The sequence below is a fragment of the Mytilus galloprovincialis genome, chromosome 4, assembly GCF_965363235.1.
Source record: "Mytilus galloprovincialis chromosome 4, xbMytGall1.hap1.1, whole genome shotgun sequence".
Classification (NCBI taxonomy): domain Eukaryota; kingdom Metazoa; phylum Mollusca; class Bivalvia; order Mytilida; family Mytilidae; genus Mytilus; species Mytilus galloprovincialis.
Genome location: NC_134841.1, coordinates 58,315,116 through 58,338,125, shown reverse-complemented (window position 1 = coordinate 58,338,125; position 23,010 = coordinate 58,315,116). Strand labels below are relative to the sequence as shown.

The 23,010-nt window shown below is 32.5% G+C and overlaps 3 long non-coding RNA genes across 3 annotated transcripts; all 3 read left to right on the top strand.

Annotated features, from left to right (window-relative positions):
* The first annotated feature begins 4,663 nt into the window (after positions 1 to 4,663).
* On the top strand, positions 4,664 to 7,870 carry LOC143070668 (uncharacterized). The gene is made up of 6 exons (XR_012976633.1): positions 4,664 to 5,166; positions 5,646 to 5,896; positions 6,271 to 6,339; positions 6,693 to 6,876; positions 7,251 to 7,319; positions 7,673 to 7,870. It is a non-coding gene; the product is annotated as an uncharacterized LOC143070668 (long non-coding RNA).
* A 792-nt stretch (positions 7,871 to 8,662) lies between these two features.
* LOC143072531 (uncharacterized) lies at positions 8,663 to 9,838 on the top strand. The gene is made up of 3 exons (XR_012977223.1): positions 8,663 to 8,836; positions 9,211 to 9,279; positions 9,638 to 9,838. It is a non-coding gene; the product is annotated as an uncharacterized LOC143072531 (long non-coding RNA).
* A 373-nt stretch (positions 9,839 to 10,211) lies between these two features.
* Positions 10,212 to 12,101, top strand: LOC143072532 (uncharacterized). The gene is made up of 3 exons (XR_012977224.1): positions 10,212 to 10,285; positions 11,282 to 11,346; positions 11,594 to 12,101. It is a non-coding gene; the product is annotated as an uncharacterized LOC143072532 (long non-coding RNA).
* The last annotated feature ends 10,909 nt before the right edge of the window (positions 12,102 to 23,010 follow it).

Genomic DNA, 23,010 nt, shown 5'->3' with positions numbered 1-23,010 from the left:
AGGATCCAACGGAAAGGTATGTTAAGATAAGATTGTGTGTTTGTATGCATTTTTGTCCAAATTTCCTCTAGGTGACATCAAAGGATCCAACGGAAAGGTATGTTAAGATAAGATTGTGTGTTTGTATGTCTTTTTGTCCAAGTTTCTTCTAGGTGCCGTCAAAGGATCCAACGGAAAGGTATGTTAAGATAAGATTGTGTGTTTGTATGTATTTTTGTCCAAGTTTCTTCTAGGTGCCGTCAAAGGATTCAACGGAAAGGTATGTTAAGATAAGATTGTGTGTTTGTATGCATTTTTGTCCAAATTTCCTCTAGGTGCCTTCAAAGGATCCAAAGGAAAGGTATGTTAAGATAAGATTGTGTGTTTATATGCCTTTTTATCCAAGTTTCCTCTAGGTGCTGTCAAAGGATCCAACGAAAAGGTATGTTAAGATAAGATTGTGTGTTTGTATGCATTTTTGTCCAAATTTCCTCTAGGTGACATCAAAGGATCCAACAGAAAGGTATGTTAAGATAAGATTGTGTGTTTGTATGTCTTTTTGTCCAAGTTTCTTCTAGGTGCCGTCAAAGGATCCAACGGAAAGGTATGTTAAGATAAGATTGTGTGTTTGTATGTATTTTTGTCCAAGTTTCTTCTAGGTGCCGTCAAAGGATCCAACGGAAAGGTATGTTAAGATAAGATTGTGTGTTTGTATGCATTTTTGTCCAAATTTCCTCTAGGTGCCGTCAAAGGATCCAACGGAAAGGTATGTTAAGATAAGATTGTGTGTTTGTATGCATTTTTGTCAAATTTTTCCTCTAGGTGTCGTCAAAGGATCCAACGGAAAGGTATGTTAAGATAAGATTGTGTGTTTGTATGCATTTTTGTCCAAATTTCCTTTAGGTGCCGTCAAAGGATCCAACGAAAAGGTAATGTTAAGATAAGATTGTGTGTTTGTATGCATTTTTGTCCAAATTTCCTCTAGGTGCCGTCAAAGGATCCAACGGAAAGGTATGTTAAGATAAGATTGTGTGTTTGTATGTATTTTTGTCCAAGTTTCTTCTAGGTGCCGTCAAAGGATCCAACGGAAAGGTATGTTAAGATAAGATTGTGTGTTTGTATGCATTTTTGTCCAAATTTCCTCTAGGTGCCTTCAAAGGATCCAAAGGAAAGGTATGTTAAGATAAGATTGTGTGTTTATATGCCTTTTTGTCCAAGTTTTCTCTACGTGCCGTCAAAGGATCCAACGAAAAGGTATGTTAAGATAAGATTGTGTGTTTGTATGCATTTTTGTCCAAATTTCCTCTAGGTGCCGTCAAAGGATCCAACGGAAAGGTATGTTAAGATAAGATTGTGTGTTTGTATGCATTTTTGTCCAAATTTCCTCTAGGTGCCGTCAAAGGATCCAACGGAGAGGTATGTTAAGATAAGATTGTGTGTTTGTATGCATTTTTGTCCAAATTTCCTTTAGGTGCCGTCAAAGGATCCAACGAAAAGGTATGTTAAGATAAGATTGTGTGTTTGTATGCATTTTTGTCCAAATTTCCTCTAGGTGCCGTCAAAGGATCCAACGGAAAGGTATGTTAAGATAAGATTGTGTGTTTGTATGCATTTTTGTCCAAATTTCCTCTAGGTGCCGTCAAAGGATCCAACGGAAAGGTATGTTAAGATAAGATTGTGTGTTTGTATGTATTTTTGTCCAAGTTTCTTCTAGGTGCCGTCAAAGGATCCAACGGAAAGGTATATTAAGATAAGATTGTGTGTTTGTATGCATTTTTGTCCAAATTTCCTCTAGGTGGTGTCAAAAGATCGGACAGACAGGTATGTTAAGATAAGATTGTGTGTTTGTTTGCATTTGTGTCCAAATTTCCTCTAGGTGGCGTCAAAGGATCAGACAGCAGGTATGTTAAGATAAGATTGTGTGTATGTTTGTATGCATTTTTGTCCAAATTTCCTCTAGGTGCCTTCAAAGGATTCAACGGAAAGGTATGTTAAGATAAGATTGTGTGTTTGTATGCATTTTTGTCCAAATTTCCTCTAGGTAGCCGTCAAAGGATCCAACGGAAAGGTATGTTAAGATAAGATTGTGTGTTTGTATGCATTTTTGTCCAAATTTCCTCTAGGTGACATCAAAGGATCCAACGGAAAGGTATGTTAAGATAAGATTGTGTGTTTGTATGTCTTTTTGTCCAAGTTTCTTCTAGGTGCCGTCAAAGGATCCAACGGAAAGGTATGTTAAGATAAGATTGTGTGTATGTATTTTTGTCCAAGTTTCTTCTAGGTGCCGTCAAAGGATCCAACGGAAAGGTATGTTAAGATAAGATTGTGTTTTTGTATGCATTTTTGTCCAAATTTCCTCTAGGTGCCTTCAAAGGATCCAAAGGAAAGGTATGTTAAGATAAGATTGTGTGTTTATATGCCTTTTTATCCAAGTTTCCTCTAGGTGCTGTCAAAGGATCCAACGAAAAGGTATGTTAAGATAAGATTGTGTGTTTGTATGCATTTTTGTCCAAATTTCCTCTAGGTGCCATCAAAGGATCCAAAGGAAAGGTATGTTAAGATAAGATTGTGTGTTTGTATGCATTTTTGTCCAAATTTCCTCTAGGTAACATCAAAGGATCCAACAGAAAGGTATGTTAAGATAAGATTGTGTGTTTGTATGTCTTTTTGTCCAAGTTTCTTCTAGGTGCCGTCAAAGGATCCAACGGAAAGGTATGTTAAGATAAGATTGTGTGTTTGTATGCATTTTTGTCCAAATTTCCTCTAGGTGCCTTCAAAGGATCCAAAGGAAAGGTATGTTAAGATAAGATTGTGTGTTTATATGCCTTTTTGTCCAAGTTTTCTCTAGGTGCCGTCAAAGGATCCAACGAAAAGGTATGTTAAGATAAGATTGTGTGTTTGTATGCATTTTTGTCCAAATTTCCTCTAGGTGCCGTCAAAGGATCCAACGGAAAGGTATGTTAAGATAAGATTGTGTGTGTGTATGCATTTTTGTCCAAATTTCCTCTAGGTGCCGTCAAAGGATCCAACGGAGAGGTATGTTAAGATAAGATTGTGTGTTTGTATGCATTTTTGTCCAAATTTCCTTTAGGTGCCGTCAAAGGATCCAACGAAAAGGTATGTTAAGATAAGATTGTGTGTTTGTATGCATTTTTGTCCAAATTTCCTCTAGGTGCCGTCAAAGGATCCAACGGAAAGGTATGTTAAGATAAGATTGTGTGTTTGTATGTCTTTTTGTCCAAGTTTCTTCTAGGTGCCGTCAAAGGATCCAACAGAAAGGTATGTTAAGATAAGATTGTGTGTTTGTATGTATTTTTGTCCAAGTTTCTTCTAGGTGCCGTCAAAGGATCCAACGGAAAGGTATATTAAGATAAGATTGTGTGTTTGTATGCATTTTTGTCCAAATTTCCTCTAGGTGGTGTCAAAAGATCCAAAGGAAAGGTATGTTAAGATAAGATTGTGTGTTTATATGCCTTTTTATCCAAGTTTCCTCTAGGTGCTGTCAAAGGATCCAACGAAAAGGTATGTTAAGATAAGATTGTGTGTTTGTATGCATTTTTGTCCAAATTTCCTCTAGGTGCCGTCAAAGGATCCAAAGGAAAGGTATGTTAAGATAAGATTGTGTGTTTGTATGCATTTTTGTCCAAATTTCCTCTAGGTAACATCAAAGGATCCAACAGAAAGGTATGTTAAGATAAGATTGTGTGTTTGTATGTCTTTTTGTCCAAGTTTCTTCTAGGTGCCGCCAATTATCCAACGGAAAGGTATGTTAAGATAAGATTGTGTGTTTGTATGCATTTTTGTCCAAATTTCCTCTAGGTGCCGTCAAAGGATCCAACGGAAAGGTATGTTAAGATAAGATTGTGTGTTTGTATGCATTTTTGTCAAAATTTTCCTCTAGGTGTCGTCAAAGGATCCAACGGAAAGGTATGTTAAGATAAGATTGTGTGTTTGTATGCATTTTTGTCCAAATTTCCTTTAGGTGCCGTCAAAGGATCCAACGAAAAGGTATGTTAAGATAAGATTGTGTGTTTGTATGCATTTTTGTCCAAATTTCCTTTAGGTGCCGTCAAAGGATCCAACGAAAAGGTATGTTAAGATAAGATTGTGTGTTTGTATGCATTTTTGTCCAAATTTCCTCTAGGTGCCGTCAAAGGATCCAACGGAAAGGTATGTTAAGATAAGATTGTGTGTTTGTATGCATTTTTGTCCAAATTTCCTCTAGGTGCCTTCAAAGGATCCAAAGGAAAGGTATGTTAAGATAAGATTGTGTGTTTACATGCCTTTTTGTCCAAGTTTTCTCTAGGTGCCGTCAAAGGATCCAACGAAAAGGTATGTTAAGATAAGATTGTGTGTTTATATGCATTTTTGTCCAAATTTCCTCTAGGTGCCGTCAAAGGATCCAACGGAAAGGTATGTTAAGATAAGATTGTGTGTTTGTATGCATTTTTGTCCAAATTTCCTCTAGGTGCCGTCAAAGGATCCAACGAAAAGGTATGTTAAGATAAGATTGTGTGTTTGTATGCATTTTTGTCCAAATTTCCTTTAGGTGCCGTCAAAGGATCCAACGAAAAGGTATGTTAAGATAAGATTGTGTGTTTGTATGTATTTTTGTCCAAATTTCCTCTAGGTGCCGTCAAAGGATCCAACGGAAAGGTATGTTAAGATAAGATTGTGTGTTTGTATGTATTTTTGTCCAAGTTTCTTCTAGGTGCCGTCAAAGGATCCAACGGAAAGGTATATTAAGATAAGATTGTGTGTTTGTATGCATTTTTGTCCAAATTTCCTCTAGGTGGTGTCAAAAGATCGGACGGACAGGTATGTTAAGATAAGATTGTGTGTTTGTATGCATTTTTGTCCAAATTTCCTCTAGGTGGCGTCAAAGGATCAGACAGCAGGTATGTTAAGATAAGATTGTGTGTTTGTATGCTTTTTTCTCCAAATTTCCTCTAGGTGGCGTCCAGGATGGTGTTTTTTTCTTTCTTTTTTCTATAGGTGTATGGTGTTTTTTCCCGGTTGACACATTGTCCACAAGGTTAAGTATATATTTTTTTTCAATTTACTAACTGTTGTCTCATAAATATTAAGATGATTTAAGTTTGTATTACAGATGGATGAGCACAGATGAAAGTTCAGTCCTACACCTGAAGAAAGATGGTTTCATTTTAGTTACCAGATAATGATGATGTAAGTATTTGGTCATAACAATTGTATTTAAACTATTTTTAAAAAAAATTAAGGTAATAAAAATCAGTTTTTCCTTTGAAAGTCTACTTGAAATTTTATCACAAAATTGTCGTTAATTTCTTGTTCAAATTTATTCTCTAATGAAATATAATTCTAAAAGAATTATTGTATTTGTAAATAGACTGATCCCCCTAATTTAGGATTTGAAATAAAACAGGCATCACATTAATTTCTAATTTAATTATTACAACAAATAGACTTAATATTGACAATTTGGATATTTATTTACATTTTAATTGGGAAAATATGACTTTGTTTAGATTGTTTGTTTAAAATGTATTCATCAGATTGTTTTGGTTAGCCACCACATTCTGATAATTATCTGCATACATTAATTTCAGAATTAATGATGTCATCATAAAAAACAGTCTTCATAATATTGATTAAAAGATAAAATGAAAATGGTTAATGAATTACAGGCAAAAAGAGCAAAGACACAGAAAATTGCGCCATTGACACAGATCTGGATAAGAAGCTTAAAGGAATGTCCAAGTTTCAGTCGAGATGGCAGATGAGTAGCAACTCCATGGAAGAGGTTTACTTAGATCTTCAACCAAGTCCAAGGCTTTGCCATGTAAGCAATCAAGCAGCAAGGATAGCAGCTGGAATGAAGATTAATTATTGCATTGATCTTCAAACAAGTCTGAGGCTTTGTCATGAAAGAAATAATGCAAGTATTTTCAAGCCAATTAATTCTGTACATTATCAGGAAAATTGTGATAAAGTCTATAAGGAATATCTGTAAGGCAACACACATTTTTGTTATTTTGCACATTTACAACACACAAAAATAGATATTTATCAGTTTGATAAATGTTTTTCTGGTACAGGAATAAAATTTTATACCATGAAAAGTAAATCCTAATAGAATTTTTACTTCAAGGGAGACTAGTACAATAAACAGCAAGAATGTTTCTTTCAGTGGGAGATAACTCACCTCACTATTACACAATCAGAATACAGAATAGATTAATAAAAATTTAGGCTGGCAATTTAACAAACTTGTAAAATATATAATTTGTGTCAATTTTAATTCTGTTTTAGGTTATAAAACAGTGCCAATGTTTTCATGAAGGGGAGTAAGACTTGTGGTATAAGATATCTTAAATACAAGTACGTATATAATTCCTCTATTTAAACAAATTTTATCATCATAAAACAAGTTTACAGGATAAAAACGTACACTAGGCTTAAAGTTGAAAGAGGTCAAATGGTTTTTTGTTGTTGACTAAGGTTCTAAAATTTTGAATTGATCACACTGAATTCATTGTAAAGATTTGTATGCAGGCTTTGGCTAAACCACAAAATGAAGTACCAACAAAATTACAATTGTTCACCAAATAAGACGCTGAAAATGGCCCAGTTGATGTACGTCAGGATATGAAGCTTGAATGAATATATGTCTATTTCATTTATCTAATTAACCAACAGAAGTCTTATAAATATAATTTAATTGATAATTTTAGTTTTTGTTCAAGAAGCCGTCCAAACCAAATTTCAGTCCAGATGGCAGATGAGTAGCAACTCCATGGAAGATGTTCGAGGCTTTGCCATGTAAGCAATCAAGCAGCAAGGATAGCAGCTGGAATGAAGATTAATAATTACATTGATCTTCAAACAAGTCTGAGGCTTTGTCATGAAAGAAATAATGCAAGTATATTTAAGCCAATTAATTCTGTACATTATCAGGAAAAATGTGATAAAGTCTATAAGGAATATTTGTAAGGCAACACACATTTTTGTTATTTTGCACATTTACAACACACAAAAATAGATATTTATCAGTTTGATAAATGTTTTTCTGGTACAGGAATAAAATTTTATACCATGAAAAGTAAATCCTAATAGAATTTTTACTTCAAGGGAGACTAGTACAATAAACAGCAAGAATGTTTCTTTCAGTGGGAGATAACTCACCTCACTATTACACAATCAGAATACAGAATAGATTAATAAAAATTTAGGCTGGCAATTTAACAAACTTGTAAAATATATAATTTGTGTCAATTTTAATTCCTTTTTAGGTTATAAAACAGTGCCAATGTTTTCATGAAGGGGAGTAAGACTTGTGGTATAAGATATCTTAAATACAAGTAAGTATATAATTCCTCTATTTAAACAAATTTTATCATCATAAAACAAGTTTACAGGATAAAAACGTACACTAGGCTTAAAGTTGAAAGAGGTCAAATGGTTTTTTGTTGTTGACTAAGGTTCTAAAATTTTGAATTGATCACACTGAATTCATTGTAAAGATTTGTATGCAGGTTTTGGCTAAACCACAAAATGAAGTACCAACAAAATTACAATTGTTCACCAAATAAGACGCTGAAAATGGCCCAGTTGATGTAGGTCAGGATATGAAGCTTGAATGAATATATGTCTATTTCATTTATCTAATTAACCAACAGAAGTCTTATAAATATAATTTAATTGATAATTTTAGTTTTTGTTCAAGAAGCCGTCCAAACCAAATTTCAGTCCAGATGGCAGATGAGTAGCAACTCCATGGAAGATGTTCGAGGCTTTGCCATGTAAGCAATCAAGCAGCAAGGATAGCAGCTGGAATGAAGATTAATAATTACATTGATCTTCAAACAAGTCTGAGGCTTTGTCATGAAAGAAATAATGCAAGTATATTTAAGCCAATTAATTCTGTACATTATCAGGAAAAATGTGATAAAGTCTATAAGGAATATTTGTAAGGCAACACACATTTTTGTTATTTTGCACATTTACAACACACAAAAATAGATATTTATCAGTTTGATAAATGTTTTTCTGGTACAGGAATAAAATTTTATACCATGAAAAGTAAATCCTAATAGAATTTTTACTTCAAGGGAGACTAGTACAATAAACAGCAAGAATGTTTCTTTCAGTGGGAGATAACTCACCTCACTATTACACAATCAGAATACAGAATAGATTAATAAAAATTTAGGCTGGCAATTTAACAGACTTGTAAAATATATAATTTGTGTCAATTTTAATTCCTTTTTAGGTTATAAAACAGTGCCAATGTTTTCATGAAGAGGAGTAAGACTTGTGGTATAAGATATCTTAAATACAAGTACGTATATAATTCCTCTATTTAAACAAATTTTATCATCATAAAACAAGTTTACAGGATAAAAACGTACACTAGGCTTAAAGTTGAATGAGGTCAAATGGTTTTTTGTTGTTGACTAAGGTTCTAAAATTTTGAATTGATCATACTGAATTTATTGTAAAGATTTGTATGCAGGCTTTGGCTAAACCACTAAATGAAGTACCAACAAAATTACAATTGTTCACCAAATAAGACACTGAAAATGGCCCCGTTGATGTAGGTCAGGATATGAAGCTTGAATGAATATATGTCTATTTCATTTATCTAATTAACCAACAGAAGTCTTATAAATATAATTTAATTGATAATTTTAGTTTTTGTTCAAGAAGCCGTCCAAACCAAATTTCAGTCCAGATGGCAGATGAGTAGCAACTCCATGGAAGATGTTCGAGGCTTTGCCATGTAAGCAATCAAGCAGCAAGGATAGCAGCTGGAATGAAGATTAATAATTACATTGATCTTCAAACAAGTCTGAGGCTTTGTCATGAAAGAAATAATGCAAGTATATTTAAGCCAATTAATTCTGTACATTATCAGGAAAAATGTGATAAAGTCTATAAGGAATATCTGTAAGGCAACACACATTTTTGTTATTTTGCACATTTACAACACACAAAAATAGATATTTATCAGTTTGATAAATGTTTTTCTGGTACAGGAATAAAATTTTATACCATGAAAAGTAAATCCTAATAGAATTTTTACTTTAAGGGAGACTAGTACAATAAACAGCAAGAATGTTTCTTTCATGGGGAGATAACTCACCTCACTATTACACAATCAGAATACAGAATAGATTAATAAAAATTTAGGCTGGCAATTTAACAAATTTGTAAAATATATGATTTGTGTCAATTTTAATTCCTTTTTAGGTTATAAAACAGTGCCAATGTTTTCATGAAGGGGAGTAAGACTTGTGGTATAAGATATCTTAAATACAAGTACGTAAACTGTATATAATTCCTCTATTTAAACAAATTTTATCATCATAAAACAAGTTTACAGGATAAAAACGTGCACTAGGCTTAAAGTTGAAAGAGGTCATATGGTTTTTTGTTGTTGACTAAAGGTTCTAAAATTTTAAAATGATCACACTGATGATATTGTAAAGACTTGTATGCAGGCTTTAACTAAACCACAAAATGAAGTACCAACAAAATTACAATTGTTCACCAAATAAGACGCTGAAAATGGCCCAGTTGATGTAGGTCAGGATATGAAGCTTGAAGGAATATATGTCTATTTCATTTATATTAACCAACAGAAGTCTTATAAATATAATTTAATTTATAATTATAGTTTTTGTTCAAGAAGCCAGCCAGTCCAAGTTTCAGTCCAGATGGCAGATGAGTAGCAACTCCATGGAAGATGTTTAATTAAATCTTCAACCAAGTCTGAGGCTTTGCCATGTAAGCAATCAAGCAGCAAGGATAGCAGCTGGAATGAAGATTACTTATAACATTAATCTTCAAACAAGTCTGAGGCTTTGTCATGAAAGAAATAATGCAAGTATTTTCAAGCCAATTAATTCTGTACATTATCAGGAAAAATGTGATAAAGTCTATAAGGATTATCTGTAAGGCAACACACATTTTTGTTATTTTGCACATTTACAACACACAAAAATAGATATTTATCAGTTTGATAAATGTTTTTCTGGTACACAAAAAAATTTTATACCATGAAAAGTAAATCCTGATAGAATTTTTACTTCAAGGGAGACTAGTACAATAAACAGCAAGAATGTTTCTTTCATGGGGAGATAACTCACCTCACTATTACTCAATCAGAATACAGAATAGATTAATAAAAATTTAGGCTGGCAATTTAACAAATTTGTCAAATATATAATTTGTGTCAATTTTAATTCCATTTTAGGTTATAAAACAGTGCCAATGTTTTCATGAAGGGTAGTAAGACTTGTGGTATAAGATATCTTAAATACAAGTAAGTATATAATTCCTCTATTTAAACAAATTTTATCATACTGTCAATAAAAAATAAAAAACAGTCAGCTATCACTGGGCTTGAAAACTTTTGGTCAGTAGTTTTAATGTTTAATTTATTAGTACCGGTAATTGCAAATCATTTTTGCTATGTCAACTCCAACTAGATAAGAGATCTTTGTCTGGTTTTAATGGTATTTTCATAGACGGATCAAAAGGGAATCACTGAAGCTTGACTGGAACGCCCCCCCCCCCATTTAGGTCAGTCAGCGGGGCATCCCTCCCCCTTTATGAAAAGTTCTGGATCCGCCACTGGTTTTGTAGATAAGTAAGGGTACAGGTCATATATTCAACTTCAAAATGTCATTCACGCAAAATCTCCCCCTAAGGTGTCAAGGCTGACAGGGATTTTCACTCTTTGAGGTTTCAGATGTTGGAAAGTATTTCATATTTGTTAGTGTTGTTGGGATGTTGTCACATTGTGTTCTTTGCATCTTCTTTTACCTTAAGGAAGCTTGCTCGTCATGTTTTGGAATTTTGGTAAGATTTTCAGAATCCTCTAGTTTTATCCATTTGAATGCATTAACAAATTAAGCCTGGTGACCCCCATTTTTCTTTTTATAATTCATTTACAGGTATGATCATAAGCTGTCAGTTAAAATCTTATAAAATTTTAATTACTTTTAAATAGTTTTTGAGGACTTTAACTTGTAAATGATAAAAAGTCAAGAGAGAACATTTTCCCGCCAAAATTTCAATGGCTTAGATATCTCGAAAACAAGCAAGATGACCTATATATTTTTTGCTTTTGATTTCTTTATTAATCCCCTATCAATATATATGCTAGTGTTTTGAAAAGTTAATTATTTTGAAACTGAGAAGCCAACTCCCTTAAAGTGTTGTATATCTATTTTTATATATAATGTACATATAAATTAGTATACCAACAATGATTCCTTTTTTACTATTTTCAATGACTAAGCATTTTATTTTTCAGGTTAGCATTCCAGCTTGTACTTACAGATTGATGTTGGAAATGGCCATTAGAGTTGACTTTTAAAAGTAAGAAAGAACAATTTTATAGATTTATAAAATTTTCTATTTAAGATCATGTAAATTCCCATGTGATTTGTACAATCTTTTTACAATTTAATATTTTCTGGAATGATCTGTCAAGTTTTAGGAAGCGAAAAATTATTATTATGAAAAAGTCTCTCTGCTTTAATTGTTATTTCCCAGTTTGCTATTTTTTGCCTATTTCAGTTTCTTAAAATATGACAGAAAATTGAAAAGTGTATTTCTTTTTCAGATAACTATTACTGTGGCTGAAGGATATAATAGTGTGATTAATTCTCCATACTCCTTAGAGATGTTGTGAAGGTTCTTAACATGTTGACAGTTGGGGACTCGCTCTTCACAAGACATCAGATTTAACATCCCCATTCTGACACTGGACATGGCTTCCAATTTGTACTACCAAACAGATGCCTTACTTTTGCAAGGATTTTACTGCCAGTCTGAAGAAGACCAAGAGTGACCATATTTCCCTTTAGGGTTTTTCTAACTCTACTGAACAGTTTCCAATATGAACGGTTCATATAAATCTTGCATAAACAAGAGAAAGAATGTAGTTGATAAATTCTAAAATAATTAATGTAAAGATTCTCCATTTTCAACAAGAGTGGAAGTTTTAATTAAGGTTAATGTATTGTTTCAATTTTCACTCAACTTTCTTTTTCTCTCTACCATTAAATACTATCAATTTTTATTATTGTGGCTCAACAGATAAAATGTTTCTTAAGTTTAAATATTTACATTGGTTAGGCCACGGTTTTTTTATTTGTTGGTTTACGGATCCGCCGACCCGATTTTGCCGATTTTCAGAATAAAAATAAAATTGACTTTTCATGCTTTTTTATTCCCGCCGACCCTTTTAAATGCATTATCCCTGAAAAATAATTAAATTTTTCTTTATTATGAAATGAAATGCATTAATCATTAACAAAGTTGACTGTAACACTTTCTGTTGTGAAAAATAATTTACGTTTCTAAAAATAGACAAATCAATTATAACTGACCTTGAAATGTCTTTTGCGCAAATAATTTTGTGGAACGAAACCTGTGTTTAAAACCACTTACAAAATAAGTTTGTTTCCCTTATTTGTCATCAGTCCGTAAGATGCATCATCTCAGAGAAATAGACTTGTCCAAATGTGGACAGGTGGAATACATCAATTAAAGTACTGAATATTAACAAATCATTTGAAATTTTCATGTTTCATAGATAACAAAAAATATCGATCATTGGGATAAAAACCGGATTGCATGACAACTGATTAACCCGATATTGTCGTTTTTCCAGTGGACGAGTCTATTACGTTTTTCGACACGTGTGTTGAAACTTATTTTGTACGACGTTTTTATATTTTTTTCTTTATCAGTTTTTGTGCTTGAAGATCATTATTCACCAAGTTTTCTGGAATTGATTGAGAGCTACGCGAATCTGTTTTTCTTGTTTGTGAAATGACGATTTAATTTCGTCTTTGTCCGTGCAACCCCCTTTTTTACAGGAAATTATTAAACGATGTCATGCGATGTTCATGATCACTGATCAATAATATTTCAACGAACTTAATGTTAAGAAATGATGACAAAACAGCATATAAGACCAACATTTTGTTAGTAAGGTGAAATATATATTTTATTTTGCGTATTTTGAAAGATATTTTTTTTCTTTTTTTTTCCGACCGACCGACCCGACTTTTTTATGCGAAAAATCCGTAAACCAACAAATTAAAAAACCGTGGCCTTAAGAATGGAGAATCTAAAAATAACAAAAATATTGTAAATAATTTAAGTATGGCAATGGTTTTATATGGAAATCAAAAATATTATTGTCAAAATTGGTGTAATGATACATTCAAGAGATTACATGTAGCAATATGTAAGTTATCCTTATTTACTACCAGTCAGACATTTCTTGACTAAATATCAAGCCTATTGCTACAGGTACTCGACTCCATTGTAATTGATCATAAGTTTAACATTTTCAAGGGGAGGTAATGCACCTGTTTAATGCCTCATACTAGAAGTTTCTTTAGTGCACAGTTTACCAATATAACTAAGACATTCTCTTCTGTGATTTGAGCAGTACCAGAGTACTGGAACTGTTTTACAAAGCATCGGTCATTAAACTTTTCATGCATTGAGTTATGCTAAGCATCTTTGGCCGAATTTTTGACAAATCCAAAAAACAGGAGAATATTGATGAAACACCTTACTTTCAGGGAATGGAAAATAATATAGTTTCTGTAAAACAATAATTTGTGTACTATATGTACTTAAAGCTAGGTTCACACTGCCGATCAGATCAACTCGATCACGCCCGATCAAGACAAATTACGTGATCGGGAGACTGGTCTGACTCCATCGACAAGAATGTTCGGGATAGTCTACCCTACTTGTCATTGATCTAACCATCTACCCAAGAGTTTTTGACATGTCAAAAACACTCAAGTAAGGACAGAGAAGCAAGTCCCTCGAGAAGAGATCGAGAATTCGTCGAGTAGCGGTCGAAGAAGAATAGAATTCTTTTGAAGAATATTTTTTATGCGTTTGGTTCTTGCATAACCTCAATAAGTAAATTCATAGTTTCCAATTTCTGTTGAAATTGATTGCATATAAGATAGACAAGTTTTGGTTCCTACGGTACCCTCATTAGTATTAAAACTACAGAAGAGTACAAAATTCCCAAGTGATAATGTGCACTTCACAATTTGTCACCATAAGAAGAAATTATAAATAGAGAATGAAGGTAGGTATGAAAGTAAACTGGATCAAGAATGTTAAATAAAATATGTTTTTGAATTTGGACGACAATTAATTGCAATTATGTACCATTTCAACAATAGAAGTAGTATAGACTTGCAAATCCGTACCATTTATATATACATCACAGGAAGTAGTATGGTTGTCTGAGCGAAGCCAATTGGAAGTACGTACCTCTTAGTGAAGCTAACTGGGAGCACACCCTCTGTCTTGTTGTGAAGCTGATTTGAAGCAGTACATATATACCTCTGTCTGCAAAAGCTAATTAGAAGTAGTACCCCTGGCAGAGCGGTCCCAATTAGAGGCATGTAACTCTGAGGGGAGCCAATTGGAAGCATGTACCTCGGCAAAATTTGACTAAATATTATTCAACAAATTTTATTTAACATTCTTTTTAAAGTTTAATTTCATACCAAAATCCCTAGTTAAAGCTTTAGATTAGAAAATCTTGAAAAAGAAAAAGAAGTGTGCTGGCAGTGAAAGGATTAATCATTTTAAAATGAATTCAAAGTTTTCCAATGTTTATAGCTGCATACTAGGAATTGGTATTTGTTTACTTGACAAAAAGAGGATTTTTATTTTCAGTCTTTGGGTCATGAATAACAAAAATGGATTTCCAGAAAGTTGGCTTTTGAGGCTTGAACTTCTTTTCTTTACACTATTAAACCCTAACCAAAAAGATGTGCTCGAAAAGATTTGCTATTTCAGTTATTGTTTGGATATAAAATACTCTTTTACTTTGATAGAAACAGAAATCACATCACAAATTCAATATCTCAAAACGGACATCATAAGGACTCCCCTGTGAGAATGTGGGAGCCCTATAGCTACAGTTTTCACTTTGTTCGTCGATCTATAACTTTTGTAAATGCAAAATCTCCAAAAATATCGATAGGTATATTTTTCAGTTATTTTAATGTGCATCATATGTCAATGTGCATATTATTTTTTGGTTTGAAAAAAAAATCACAAATTTTGAGAAACATTTTTTTTAAATAAATTGCCAGTGTGAAAGGATTGGTTCCATAAGTGCCCTTAATGACCCTAAAGATGAAAAGTGTTTCTAGTTGATGCTTATGTGCCAGAAAGTGAAATACTATTAAAACTTGGCCAGTAGCATCCTAATTATGTTGAAAACAATTTTTTTTGTGAAAATTAATTTCAACCACAATGAGGCCAAGAAAATAAAGAGATTAGGGTTCCACAAACTATATTCAAGTCTATAATTCATTTTTTATAACAAACACAATGTGTAGAAGTATGTTTTGTTGCTGCATTGAAACCCTATTAAATGTATAGCTTTTTTGTATTGTATCAGAATTATTTATTTGCTTATGTGACATGTGCCACACAAAATGTGCTTGTCCAGCCTGAAATTGTCATTTTCTAGCTTTAATCCAAAAACCAGACTGAGTGCTGGTATGCAGCAAATAAGAATGAATCAACAATAAATACTGCAATGTATTTTGTACAACTAGTATATTCCTAATGATACCTTAGTGACCTTATCCTTGGTGTAATTAAATCCTTTTCTTCCTTTTAATTGTAAGACGATATACTACAGTGACAAAAATAACTACAGTGGCAAGAAATGTAGTTGCAATTTGATATTTTTTAATATAGTAGAAGCAGATTAATTATTTAGGTATTTTGTAGCATGATGTATTATAATTAAATTTTGCTTGTCTTTCATAGAATTATGGTTGAAAATATTTTGAAAACCTTCACTTTCTACCCAGAGTGTCAAGTTTCTTTTTATATACTCTAACTTGAATATTTTAACATGATCTTGTATTTTGTTTTGATTAGTTCTCCTTTTTTTTATACTGTCCAAAGTATACCTCCTGACACAGTTCTTCCAAGCAATTAGTTTCAAAGCAGGTTTCCAACATTTTTTCACTACATATTCATTTTTTTTCAGCCTTTCGCAGTATAGCGAAAAAATACTGTCTTAAAGTTTTCTCATATTTTGAATGTGTCAATGATGTATGATTTGATCGGTCGAGTGACCTACCCTGCTTTCATGATATTCATGTATTCATGAATAAAGTAGAATATTCATGAATATTCATGAATATTCCACTTCCATTCATGGTTACTATTCCAGTGTCAAAATTATTCATGAATATGAAACATGAATTAAGTGGAATATACATGAATTCTTAATAACTGTTTGGAGACAACAAATAAATGTTCTTAAAATGCTAGTCACTTACTATATCATAGTATAATCAAGTTTCCTTCATTCAAAATTGTTTTTTTGTGGTAATAAAACCCTTTTTGTCAATATGAATAAACATGAATAAGAATGAATGTTTGGACTTAGAATTTTTTTGCATACATTTCATGAATAAGAATGAATAATGAGGAATAAATTTTGGACTTAGAATATTTTTTCCATTGTGTGACAAACATGAATAAGCATGAATAAAGCTGCATGATAATGACTCAGAACTATTTGTGGTAAACGGCATAAAAATTGATAATGAAATTTGTTCTAGGACTTTTGTATACGTATATTTTTACTTGATTGTTGATGCGGAATAACATACATGTACATGTATGTATTCCACAGTTAAATGAAAAAAATATATGATAATTTTAATAGATAGCTCATGTAGGTGATATTCATAACATCTTCATACAAAACACTCAGATGTCAAGAAAATAATAAGCAACAAAAGTGACTTTCAGTCATGTGTCATAGATGTTTTCCTGTTCATTTTTGGAGAAAACTAGCGGGTTGGGTAAAGTTAATGAAAGGAAGAAAAGCCAATGCAAAGGACGACGTCAAGCCAGCATTAGATAGGCCTACATAAGAATTATTGACAATAACAATTTTTGAACAATTCCCAGATAAATGAGAAAAAATATCATTGCATAATTACAAAATGTTCAAAAAGCTATCCGACTAAACAGGTTTGGATTAAATTCTAGATTAAAGAGTGGACAATTTTGCTAGCTTTTAATGAAAGTGATTGTAAAATTCATATTTCACAGCTATCATGATTAAAAAATATTTTAAACTTAAATGTCTGTATTTGCTTTTGGTTTTCAAAAAACCTCTCAAGGACACTTATTTCAATATTCATGGTTAATCTAGAATATTCAACCATTCAATATTCATAGTTATTCTAGAATATTCAACCTTTCAATATTCATGGTTATTCTAGAATATTCAACCTTTCAATATTCATTAAATATTCAAGGTTATTCTAGAGTATGTATTTAGCATTCAAAATTGGGATAGATATATATTTTTCATTCATGGTGATTCTAATCATGCATTATTCATAGACATCCTATTTCATGTTCATGAATATTCTACAGATAATTATTCATGTTTAATCGTGGTTATTCAGTTCATACAATATTCATGTATATTCAAGCTTATTCAGCTCATACAATATTCATGTATATTCAAGCTTATTCAGTTCAAACAATATTCATGTATATTCAAGGTGCCATTTAACATTCATGAATATTCATGAACTGTTACCTTGAATATTCATGAATATTCATGAATATTATTCATGAATTGTTCATGAATATTCATGAATAATTCAAGGTCAGGAAAGCAGGGTAATGTTTTGTTATGCTAATTTGTTTTTCGTGGGTTTGTGAAAAAATTGTCTAGGTGGTCATTCTAGACGTAGACGTCATACAGTTAAAACTTCCTTTTATGTATAAAAATTTGTCATTTTATATAATTATAATCATGATGGAGTACGGCATCATTACCCAGAAACGGTTCTTGCATTGCTCCGTGACGCAGGTTTCCAAACTATTTGGTTTTTCCTGGGCGGCGAGTGTCTGTTTATGACGGGTATTCAAAATATGATATTTAACATTTGGAATGTTCTTGGATGTTAATAGATTTATTACTAGTGTTGCCAGAAGTATATTTTTTTTGTTCACCAAGTTGTGTGTAAACTACTATTAAGTATATAATATTACTGTGTTATATGATGTTTGCATATGTATAATATGAGATTATTGTACTGTATTGCATTACAAATTTGATTAAATGCTGGCTCCAGTCTGTCTGCACGGCAAAATGCATATTTGAGTTGAGTTTGTATAATAATTCCTTAGGCTTAAAAGTATAACAGGAATTGATTGTCTTCTTGCGTATGTGTAATACATGTACATGTAGGCGTAGGAATTTTAACACCAAAATATTTGAGTTGTAAAGTGACATCTTAATGTATTTAGTTCTAGCCTGAACTTTGAACATTGTATTTTTTTAGGGATGTTTAAAGAAGAAAGATTTGCATAATTTTGCATTTGAATATTAAATTAATTTTTATGTAGGAATGTCTATACAAACGTTATTGTATTTCGACTTTTGTATCAAATACTTTATAGCCGTAGTTCTAATCAAGGATTTGTTTAGTAGCATCTTACCTTACAAATCCTTGTCTTCTTTTTTACTTACACATTTACAAACAAAATTATGTTTTCTTTTTCTCATTTCCCCAGTGAGGTCCAACACTAGAGTTTGGCTCGCATTGACAAATATAATTTGTATAGTTATTCAAATGAGGCCCCTCATGGGGGGGGGGGGGGGTCCTAGTAATCACATAATCACCATTTTTTTGCCAATATAATCACATAATCATTAAATATTTGCTTATCTTTAGTAATCAAATAATCATAAACTAAAAATACAGTGCTAGGTAATCAAATAATCATGAAATATTTGGCTTAATAATCAAATAATCATTAAAAAAACGGCCAAGTAATCACATAATCAAAAACCCCATGAGGGCCCTCTCAAATGCATAAGGTTCACATGAGATTATTTTTCTAGTAGACTAGTACTGGTACAAGTTATTGAATTCATATTGTATAGTGTATGTTTATATTGATAATTTGTCTTATTAAATCAGCAGCTCACAATATGCAGTACTTGAGCTAGTCAACAAACATAAGTTTGTGTTGTGTTTTTCTTTGAGGAGTTAAAGGTTAAATGTATTTAGTGGAAAGAAGACTAATATAAAGATCCTATGTTCTTCAAGCTGTCTGAGTTGTTGATAAAAATAAGATGTGGTGTGATTGCCATTTAGACTCAACTCTCAACAAGAGACCAAATGACACTGAAATTAGCAATTATAGGTACAGCCTTCAATAATGAGCAAAACCTCTACCGCATAGTCAGCTATAAAAGGCCTTGAAATGACAAATTCAAACATTTGTTTTGTTAATATGAAAAAGAAGATGTGTTATGATTGCCAATGAGACAAAATGACAAAATGACAGAAATTAACAACTATAGGTCATCGTACAGCCTTCAACAATGAGCAAAGCTCATACCACATAGTCAGCCTATATATTTGAGGTAAAAAAGTTAAGGTTATATGTATAGTTATCAAAGGTACCAGGCATAAAATTAATGTAATACGCCAGATGTGAGTATATGTATACCATCTTTTCCGCAAGTTTATTGTTTTCTGTTTTCTGTTTGATTAAATTGATAATTTACATCCATTTTATTACATCTAGTGAGCTGTTTATTTGGCAATTGCAAATGGCAGTCAGCAGGGTTTAAGGACATGCCTTGTTCAACCTGCTAGTCAAATGCATTTTGTTGAAATATACTTTTTCACTTGTTTGGTCTTTTTAAAAATTCTGTTTGTGCTGTATTTGGACCCCTCTGCCGACCCCAGTACCAGGATGCCCCATCCGCACTTTCATTTTCTATGTTTAGTGGACCGTGAATATAAGATAAAATCTCTAATTTTGCATTAAAATTATCAAGATCATATCATAGGGAACATGTTTACTAAGTTTCAAGTTGATTGGACTTCAACTCCATCAAAAACTACCGCGACCAAAAACTTTAACCTGAAGTGGGATGAACGGACGGACGAACGGACACAAAGACCAGAAAACATAATGCTCATAAATGGGGCATAAAAATAATTCACGAGAGTGTTAACGGAGGTTTACAGAATAAAAAATAATAAAGCCAAAAGTATAAAGAATTGATAAAAAAAGGCCTAAAAATTGAAATAAAATTGAGAATGGAAATGGGGAATGTGTCAAAGAGACAACAACCCGACCAAATAAAAACAACAGCAGAGGGTCACCAACAGGTCTTCAATGTAGCGAGAAATTCCCACACCCGGAGGCGTCCTTCAGCTGGCCCCTAAACAAATATATACTAGTCCAGTGATAATGAACGCCATACTCATTTCCAAATTGTACACAAGAAACTAAAATTAAAATAATACAAGACTAACAAAGACCAGAGGCTCCTGACTTGGGACAGGCGCAAAAATGCGGCGGGGTTAAACATGTTTGTGAGATCTCAACCCTCCCCCTATACCTCCAACCAATGTAGAAAAGTAAACGCATAACAATACGCACATTAAAATTCAGTTCAAGAGAAGTCCGAGTCTGATGTCAGAAGATGTAACCAAAGAAAATAAACAAAATGACAATAATACATAAATAACAACAGACTACTAGCAGTTAACTGACATGCCAGCTCCAGACTAAAAATTGAAAGACTACAGAATCGAATGACTCCCCATACAGACTCTCATGTCGTATGAAAAAGTACATGTAAAAAATGTTTTCCCTATAGATTGAAATATTTTTCAATTGAATATTTGTGTGTTGTTGAATTTTCATTTTGTATCATAGAAGGTAACTGGAGCTATATATATCTTGTATGTAGACACACATTGACTGACTGGAAAACTGAGAGAGAAACTGGAACATTATCAATCATTCAAGGAAAACAACCTAAAATATTAATAAGAATGTGTAGCAGGATCTGCCATTGTCGGAGATCACCCCGGGATTAGGTGGGGTTGATGTTGCTCAGTCTTTGGTTTTTTTTCTGTTGGTCTTTTGATTGTTTTTAGCCATGGCATTGTCATTTCCACTAATGATTATGAATCCCTTTGGTATTTTTCGCCTCTCTTTAACATGTTGATGATGTTCCATTTATATACTGGTTCAATGTCAGTACCAACAAAACATGTCCATGCTCTCTTTTGATCTGAGCCTTTGATAAGTACCCTAATCAAATACAAACATACTTTATAGCTTGTTCAGTGTGAGCCAAGGCTCCGTGTTGAAGGCCGTACATTGATCTATAATGGTTTACTTTTATAAATTGTTATTTGAATGGAGAGTTGTCTCATTGGCACTCACACCACATCTTCCTATATCAATCTATCAAAGCTTATCCAGATAGTTTAATCAATTAAGCCTTGTACTTTTAAAATGACATCTATAAATTGGGGTGGATTATAACGACATTGACTATCCAGGAGGGTCTTGCACGGTCGGTAGCTAAAAGCGAAGTATAATACTGACTCATATCACATAAAGGAACATATTCTGCAGCATGATAAAATTTATTTTAAAATGCCCCTATCAATTATTGAATACTCAATTCAAAATATTTTCTAGCAAACAGAAGCCATATGAATGAAGGTATGTCTTAGAATAGCACATCCTTCCACATCAGTTTTTATTTCGATAATAAACCAGTTAATATTATTTTTACTCTTCTTTTTTTTTGTGTTGGCAAAGTCAGTTTACAGAGTTCTTCTTTGATTAGTATACAAGAAACTGAATGTTTCCCCACAACTTTGTGTTTAAACTGGGATACATACACATACATGTAATATAAAAACATGTCTTTTTCAGTTCTGATTCATGTAGTTTAAATTGGCATATAAAAAAGAAGATGTGGTATGATTCCCAATGAGACAACTATCCACAAAAGGCCAAAATGACACAGACATTAACAACTATAGGTCACTGTACGGCCTTCAAAAATGAGCAAAGCCCATACCGCATAGTCAGCTATAATAGGCCCCGATAAGACAATGTAAAACAATTCAAACGAGAAAACTAACGGCCTTATTTTAAATGTAAAAAAATGTTTGTTAGATCATAGAGGTGGTTATGAAGGGTGGATGTTCACGACAGTTCTCTATAACATATCTTATACACGAGGCTCTAAATGTACGTTGATCAATGTGTAGATCTGATATTAAAAGCAATATCTAGCTAAATAAAATCTATGAACAGTCGGCACTGATTTAAATTAGTGTCTGTTCCATGACAGTTAAAAATTAAAACTCAATATAAATGAAAGACACTTATTTTCAGTGTTTGGTACAGGTTAGCTGTCACTGTGCACAATAGTTCAACATAGAACCCTATGGAGGTAAAACCAGAGAACTCTTTTTGTCAGAAAACACTGTCAAACATTCAAACATACTATCCACACTTGTATACTAATTAAGTCAATAAATACGGTCCCAATGTCAATATACTACAGATGATTCAAGTCTAGATCAACCTATATAACCCTCATTGTTATTGATTATGCATTTAATAAGAGTCTTCATTTTTTACGCTCCATCATTCTTTTCCTTGTATTTTAGCACCTCATTATTCTTTATTCCCCTTTTTCTCTTTTCTTTAAATGTTGGTCCTTTGTTTTGTGTTCTGTAAACCCCATCTATGCCTGTATCTATATGTATAACTCTGAGTATAAGTGACATTTATGATTATATATAACAAATGCAACTTATAAATGTGTGGCAAATTAAATAAACCCAATCAACAAATGAAGATTGATAAATGTGTGTTTTGTTTTTAAACTTCTAAGGCTTCTGGTCAAGTATAACATGGACCCTCTATTAAGATCATTCAAAGAATTACTTTTCTCATCCAGTATTCATAATGTGCTTCATTGCAGATTGAGAGTTTTTTTTATACTGTTTTTTTTTATAATAACAGAAGCAAACTTTGGTATGCATCATCAACAAATATATTTTGAAACTCAAAGGTGGATTTTTTTCAATTAATTTTTTTTTTGGGGGGGGGAGGAGGTGGTGGTCTTAATTGAGCTACATAAATGGTCAA